We start from the raw sequence: 7,739 nt of genomic DNA, 5'->3' as shown, positions 1-7,739 counted from the left end.
GGAAAGGGGATCCCAAAAGCAGGCAAAAAAAAAAAAAAGGTCAGAGATAGTCCCCGCTCCCACAGTTAGGAGCCCCCAAGAACACCAAACTGCACAACCATAACAAACATGCAGAGGACCTGGGTCAGACCCATAAAAGCTCCCTGATTGTTGGTTCCGACTCTGTGAGCTCCTATGAGCCCTGGGTAGTTAATTCTGTGGGTTTTCTTGTGGTGTCCTTGACCCCCATGGCTCCTACAATCCTTCCTCCCCCCTCTTCCAGAGGATACCCATGGCTCAGCCTAATGTTTAGCGTCTCTACATCTGCTCCCCTCAGTTGCTGAATGAATCCTCTCTGATGATGTTTATGCTGGACGGCAATCTATGAGTATAGCAGAGTCTCACTAAGGATCATTTTATTGACTTTTTTTTCAGGTCATGTTTGGCTTTACCTGTAGGTACCTAGGTCTTTTTTCCTTCTTCCTGGCGATTCGCAGGGCCGTGTGACCTCCGGCTCCCTGGAGATTCTGCACTAGCACTGGCTTGAGGGGATAGCTTAGGAAGAATTTGGCTCTCTTTGTTATGGTGATTCCACCTGTAATCAAGGTTCTAGCAGTGGGCCCATAGCCCGCCTCTCCCAGCTGATTCAGCCTGAGGCGCCGGGGCCTTTAATCTCCTTCTCCTGCTCCTGATGGGAGGAGGCCTTGCCCATTTGATCCCCCTTGCCCACTGGTATAAATACCCGACTTGAGTTTAATAAAGTGGCCATTTACTCTTGGTAAGTGAGCAGGTCTCTTTTTTGTGTGTGTCTGCTTAAACCCTCAGGACAATCATCCATTCTCGTGGGCCTGAGTTCGGGAAAGCGCGCGCCTGGATCGGGTGTGGGTATCCACAGGAAGGCGGGCTCCTACATTTACCCTAGGTCTCTGAGCTATCCTGACTCCCGGCAGGGGTCTGGCACCCCAGGCAGTGCTCAGGCATGAACTCCCTCTCACGACAGGGGTCTCAAAAGTCAAACCAGTCGTTGGTTGGTGACTCTCACAATTTCTGTGCCGCCTTTACCCAGTGTATCTCACAGTGAAAGAGCACCCGGAGGGTGTCTCACATGCGTGGAGACCCGTGCCCAAGAACCAGGTCCGAGAGCCACTGGATGCAAGAACAAGAGGCAAACTTTAATGTTCACAGGCCTGTGGGTGCTGCAGTCACATGGAGAACTGAGCACCCCGAGCTACGTCTTGGGGTATCTTTATATAGGCAGAAGCAATGTTACAGAAGCCAAAGCGCGGTTACAGGAGTCCCATTGGTCAGTTTGAATGAGGCGAGGGGTGAATTTGAGGGCAGGCCTCGTGGTCCTTGGCCAGGATTAAAGAAACCAGATAACTGACCTGTCCCTATCTCAAGCATATATGGTCAGTCCTTTGAAGTCTTTGTTTCCCCCTAGGCCAGATGTCTTGACCATAAATTCCCTGTCCTGCAGCCTGATAAGGCTGTCCTGGGTATCTCACCAGATGTCTGACCATAAATCCTCTGTACTGCAGCCTAATAAGGCTGTCCTCGTTCTGACCTCAGGTATCCTGCTTTGCTCAGCATTCGGGGGCCCTTCTCTGAACTGAGCTTCTTTGCAAAATGACATAACTGTGACTAAAATGAGTTGGGGTCCTTCATTCCCCCATTTTTCTCTTATAACTTGAGTTAATTCTTTAACTCAAACTGATCATGATATTTCTGTCTCCTATTGCCTCAGTTGCTGATATTGGTGGGTCAGGACCAGAGTCTGGATAACTAAAAGCCTGTCTTTCATAGGTTGCATCAGGTGATTTAAAATGCAGGGGCCGACTGTAATGATAAGAAGCAAAATAAGTAGGGGCCCAGCTATATATTGAAAACAAAATCAAAAGGCTTGCTCAGACAATAACCACATGAAAACTAGCACTATTTCAGAATAGCTCTTAGCAAAATTATCTGATGAATGAAGCTTGAAAGTAACTACATGGTAGACATTGTGAACCATTGCAGACCTGGGATTAGCACCCATCACTGTGGCAATAGTCTATTGACTACAAAGAGCTTATCTCAGTCCTAAGAAACATATGGATGCCTTATCATTGTAAAACAATGTTTCCCTTAAAAGGCAAGTTCAGTATTATGAAGACAAATCTCCTTTGCTGTAGACACTGGGAGTGTTGATCCTCAATTCCAGAGAATGCGCCTGAGAGGTTAGCTTCAGCCCAGCTGGCACCATATGACATTCACCGGCTTCCATTATGTTCTATAGCATCAGCTTCATCTTCATCCAAATGTACAAGGGTTGTGCCTATTGTGAGAACTTCAACAAGCAATGAAAGAAAATGCAATACAGAATGACAAATGTTTAAGACAAAACAATGAGCCCCAAAGCCAGAGGACAGTCAATGTGGAAGCAGAAATCAAGAATTAGGTTTAGTTCGCAAGAGGTACAGAAAAATAAATATAATTAACCCAGTAAGTCCTAAAAGCTCAACATGTCGTAAAAACATTAGGCCAGCTTGGACCTAGGGACAACATTCAGAGATAAAATCAACGGGGGCGTAAAAGGGAGATGGTATATTAGGATTTATGTTCAGAACTAAAACAGAAATAGAAGAAAAGGATCAGCAGCATCTTGAGACCCCAGACAGTGGTTCTCCAGCCTCAGCACTCAGAGGGACTGGAATGGTGATCGTAAATAAAACCATATTTGTTTATCTTTTGAAAATTAGGCCATTTCATAATCTAAAGCAAAATTTTCCTGTAGAAAAGCAAAACCAGTCAAGAGGTGAGAAAGATTCAGGTGTGCTTGCTTTTCTCTGCCAATATGGTCTAATCTGGAAAAATCTCAGACCGTATAAAATAATTTCTGTCAATAGGTCCCAGACACATAGGGGAGGAACAGAACAGAATTACTCTTCGCTTCTGTTATCTGTTACCGTGTTTAAAAGACATTAACTCTTAAAAAAATGAGCAGAGCCCTGTGGGCTTCTGACTTCAGAAAAGAAGAGCCTTAAAGGCGATGCAAACCCATCTTACAGCAGATGTGCCTGTCCTGTGCAGGCCCTGAGCTCAGGATATCCATCACCAGGGTCAGCCTTAGTCAGCAGGTGCATGAGTAGCAGCTAACTAGCCAGGTAACAGAACTAGTGGCAGCGATTGCTGTAGTGTTTTAAACCCAGAACAGGACAGAGGGAGCTCTGTCCAGTCATTTTGCTGGTCTCTAGGGCCAATTTTGTCAGTTTATATCCTATCTATCTGACCTGAGCTTTGGGGTTGGTAAGCATAATTGATCCCCAGTGTCTTTGGTCATGCCCTAACTTACCTGGGCAACAAAGGCAGGTCTATTATCGGACATGATTACCTTGGGCATCCCAAACCTCGGAAAGATTTTTTTATGATCTTCTTAGCCATTACATTGGCTGTCTCAGTCCTGACCAATGTATGTTGGCTATCTTCTTTGGCAAATGTGTGGCCGTGAGGAGGCACAAGATTTCCGCAAGTCTCAGCAGTCCTCTTTGTCTGTATATTGCTCCGTGTATATGGGTGGTGGCAAAAGCATACCTGTTGTCAATGTAGATGTTTCCTCTGCCATCCATAGAATTTGTGTCAATGTCACAAGTTCAGCCTTCTGGGTGGGCCAATATCCCTGAAGGGAAGCTATTTATCCAAATCATTCGCTTCCTGTTCATCATTCCTGTCCCCACCTTTCGCTTACCTTCAGTCTTGTATACCTGCTTGGCTCCGACTCCCAGCCTTGTGCCCCAGGCAAGCTTCGCCATTATTTCCGGCTCTGCCTGGCGCTGCTCAGCCTGCCATTCTGCCAGCCGCCTGTCCTTTCTGCAGATGCTGGTATGATCCATAGTCCATCGACGTGAGCAGGGCACAGGAGCAGCAGCCTGGTGCAGGAGGGCACCTGTGGTAGCATTGTGAGTGCTCTATTGCAGTCTGACATGGGTGATGGGAGCAGACTGCAGGGTGAGCAGCCAGGGCTCCTGCAGGTTTTAAGACAAGTGTGGCACCAGGACAGTTGCTAGGAGGCAAGGATTTCTCCGGTGGTGATGGCATGGGGCGGTGGTCATCCTGGTGAGGAGGGTGTGGTGAAGGCAGAGGCAGGCAAGCAGCCTGCATCTTCTGCAGAACTGAAAACAGCAGGAAAAGTGAAAGTCCCTCGTTTGGTCAGCAAAAGCCTTTGGTCATATATTCAGGGATGACCAGGGAGGAATGAGTCATTTATGTGTCCTTAAAAAAATCTATAGAGGTATCTAATGTCCTTTTTCTTGCAATAAGCACATTAGCCTTTGTCCAAGGGGTGCCTCTGTTTATCTTTATTTGTCTTTGGTCCTCTTCTGTTGCCCAGGCTCCCTATCTATCTGAGTCCAAATTTCCTGTCTATGATCCCTCCGGTTTTCTCTTTTCTCTGCCTTCCGCTTTTCTCTCTTTTGCTTCATTTTTTTCTGTCTCTCGTTTAACATTTTCTGTCTCCCCAAATTCTGCAAGGTATAATCTTGCAACCTATCTATCTGCTGTAACTTCTTCCTTATATCTGATGTTGACTGCCCTATGAAGGCCATGGCTATCGCTGCCTGTTGACTTTTAGAGGTTGGGTAAGATGCCTGTAAATCGTCATTAAACATTTAAGGAACATAGATTCTAACTGGCCCCTGGAGAACCTCTCTTTCCTTGGCCGAATTAGTGGGGTGCCTGCCTTGTAGCCCCCCTGAGAATTGCCATGAGCCCAGCATTTTGACTGTCAGTTTTTCCCTTTAAGAATTAATTGGACACCATCATGTAAAAGAATGAAAGTGGATCCATATTTCTCTATGCACAAAACTAAAATCCAAACAAATCAAAGACCTTAACATAAAACCAACAATATTGAACCGCATAGAAGAAAAAGGGTTTTAAATACATTTTTAAACATAGCCTCAGTGGCATAGACATTGAGAGAAACAATCAATCAATAAATGAGATCTCCAGGACTGAGAAGCTTTCTGTATAGCAAAGGATATAATCAACAGAACATAACATCAGCCCGTAGAATGGGAAGATATTTTTATAAGAAAATTAGGAACTTAGTCCTCATAAGAACAAATAATCCAGTAAAAAAAATATGTTACAGACCTAATCTGTAAACTCTCAACAGATGAACTTAAAATGACTGAAAGATATTTAAAAGATTCTCAAATATAACATCTTTAATCATTGGAGAAATGTGAATCAAAATAACTCTTGAGACTCTATCTTATCCCTATAACATGATCAAGATCAAATACTGCTCATAACCTATGTAAAAGAGAAACTCCTTTACCATTGGTGGAAATGTAAACTGGCACAGCCATTTTGGATCCTAATATATTGAAATCTCAGAAAATTAGTCAACAAATCATCCCAAGACTTAGTTATGTCTCTATTGGGTCTGTAGGAACCTTTGAATCTATTATAGTCCCTAACTTTAAGCTGCGGGCGGGACATAGGCTCCTTGTGGGCTGCGCGCCCACGTCTCTCCGCCCTCCGCCCTCCTTTCGGGGCGCACACCTAGCTAGCGTTCCTTTTGGTGCCACCTGGCAATTCGCCTGGTCCCGTTTGTAACTCTCTCTCTCTCTCTATGGCTCTTTTGTATCCTTTAGCAAATCCTATCGGCGAGCGCAGGCAGTCCCTGCGGACCGCTGCTCGCAGCCGCCTCCGCTCCGTAGGACTTGGGAGCCAGCACACACGCGGCCCCGCCCCCTGTGTTTCCGGCAGGAGCCGACGCTGCTCCCTCCCCACGTCTGGGCAGCGCGGCCCGCAGCTCCCCGACGAGTTTGTATCCGGGCCTATGTGTTCTGGCCACACTGCTGTTTTTCTCCCCTCCTTGGCCTGTCTGTCACGGCCCTGGCCCATTTGGCAGGGTCCCGTGGCTGCCTGCGCTCTTCCTCATCTGCGGCCCACCAGCGGCGGCCGCCCCCAAGGCGCCCCATTGCTCTCATCAGCACGGCGCCCTTCTCCACCGAGAACTAACCAGAACTAGCCAAGCGCAGCGCCGCACACATTAGGGGTGAGGCTTGGCAATCGCAACAGCAACAACAGCAAGCGGGAGGTCGGGCTGGGTATCAGGAAGGCAGAGTTTTCTGTTTTGTTTTGTTTTGTTTTGTTTTCCCCGCTCCTGCATGGGAAAAGAGACAGGGGAGGGGCAGACTGCCGCTATCATCTGCACCATGCTCTGTAATAAAAATGGTTTTACCCAGAGTAGGGGAGTTCCCTGGATAAACTCTCCTGGTGGCCATTCCAGGAAGCAGACTGCTTGCCGTCTCTCGGATTTCCACGGCTTGGTCTGCAACTTCTCTCTAAAGTTAGAGCAAAGGTCAGCGGTGGATACTTACTGTTTACTGTCCCATGGTACCAGGTTTAGACTCGAGTACAAACAGAAACGAAACAAAATACAAAAACAAAGACATGACAAAGACAGAACAGACAGCCGGCGACGCAAAGCGCAACTTCGGTGACAAACCGAAAGTACAAATTCAGATGGCTGCAGCAAACCGAAAGTACAAATTCAGATGGGGAAGTGAAAACTTCACCCTACAGACGCACGAATTTCTAGGATTCGTGCTGAGCCCCTCGGGCTCTCCAGATCCCTGGGGCGTCCCCCAGGGTAGCGGGTGAGAAGTTCAGAGCCCGTCAGCTCCTCCTCAAAGCCGCCCAGAATACAGATGACCATGGATCCAGGTCTACGGAATACAGACGCTTGCGCATTACATCAAATTAATACATCAAGACAGCAAACAGACAAGGACAAATAGTGGCTAGCCAGCTTACCTCCCAGTGGGTTGTCGGATGGGTTGGGCAGAGATCTTCCACAATCCCACTTCTGACACCAAATGAAAGAGCACCCGGAGGGTGTCTCACATGCGTGGAGACCCGTGCCCAAGAACCAGGTCCGAGAGCCACTGGATGCAAGAACAAGAGGCAAACTTTAATGTTCACAGGCCTGTGGGTGCTGCAGTCACATGGAGAACTGAGCACCCCGAGCTACGTCTTGGGGTATCTTTATATAGGCAGAAGCAATGTTACAGAAGCCAAAGCGCGGTTACAGGAGTCCCATTGGTCAGTTTGAATGAGGCGAGGGGTGAATTTGAGGGCAGGCCTCGTGGTCCTTGGCCAGGATTAAAGAAACCAGATAACTGACCTGTCCCTATCTCAAGCATATATGGTCAGTCCTTTGAAGTCTTTGTTTCCCCCTAGGCCAGATGTCTTGACCATAAATTCCCTGTCCTGCAGCCTGATAAGGCTGTCCTGGGTATCTCACCAGATGTCTGACCATAAATCCTCTGTACTGCAGCCTAATAAGGCTGTCCTCGTTCTGACCTCAGGTATCCTGCTTTGCTCAGCATTCGGGGGCCCTTCTCTGAACTGAGCTTCTTTGCAAAATGACATAACTGTGACTAAAATGAGTTGGGGTCCTTCAACAGGTAGGACAAATTGTGTGTCAAACATGTTGTGGTTGAGTTGGTGTCCTACTGCCACCACTAGAAGACCTGCCTGAGTACAGTAGACGGCCACTGCAGGCTCAGTATCCCCCACTACTAGGAATCTTTGCTAGGGACACTCTTGTGAATTCCTGGGAGTTTCCATTACAAGAGGTTTCTACCTCAATCCTGAAATGCCCCCGAGTTCCAGTCATCTCTCTCAGTACTCTCGCTCTCCACCAACCCCACCTGATCCCATTCTTCCTACCCAACTTCACCTGCAAAATCTATTCCAGTTCCCATTCC

General features: G+C 47.3%; 1 long non-coding RNA gene across 2 annotated transcripts; it reads right to left on the bottom strand.

Annotated features, from left to right (window-relative positions):
- Positions 1-1,130: 1,130 nt before the first annotated feature.
- Positions 1,131-7,433, bottom strand: LOC148118303 (uncharacterized). 2 transcript variants are annotated; one of them, XR_015736126.1, is made up of 2 exons: positions 6,784-7,433; positions 1,131-4,127 (listed from the first exon to the last, which is right to left on the bottom strand). It is a non-coding gene; the product is annotated as an uncharacterized LOC148118303 (long non-coding RNA). The 2 variants fall into 2 exon arrangements; XR_015736125.1 differs by lacking the exon at positions 6,784-7,433 and adding an exon at positions 6,348-6,777.
- Positions 7,434-7,739: the final 306 nt, after the last annotated feature.

Source organism: Myodes glareolus, chromosome 23 (genome assembly GCF_982192425.1).
Source record: "Myodes glareolus chromosome 23, mMyoGla1.1, whole genome shotgun sequence".
NCBI classification, from domain to species: Eukaryota; Metazoa; Chordata; class Mammalia; order Rodentia; family Cricetidae; genus Myodes; species Myodes glareolus.
This window is presented reverse-complemented; position numbering and strand designations above follow the sequence as displayed.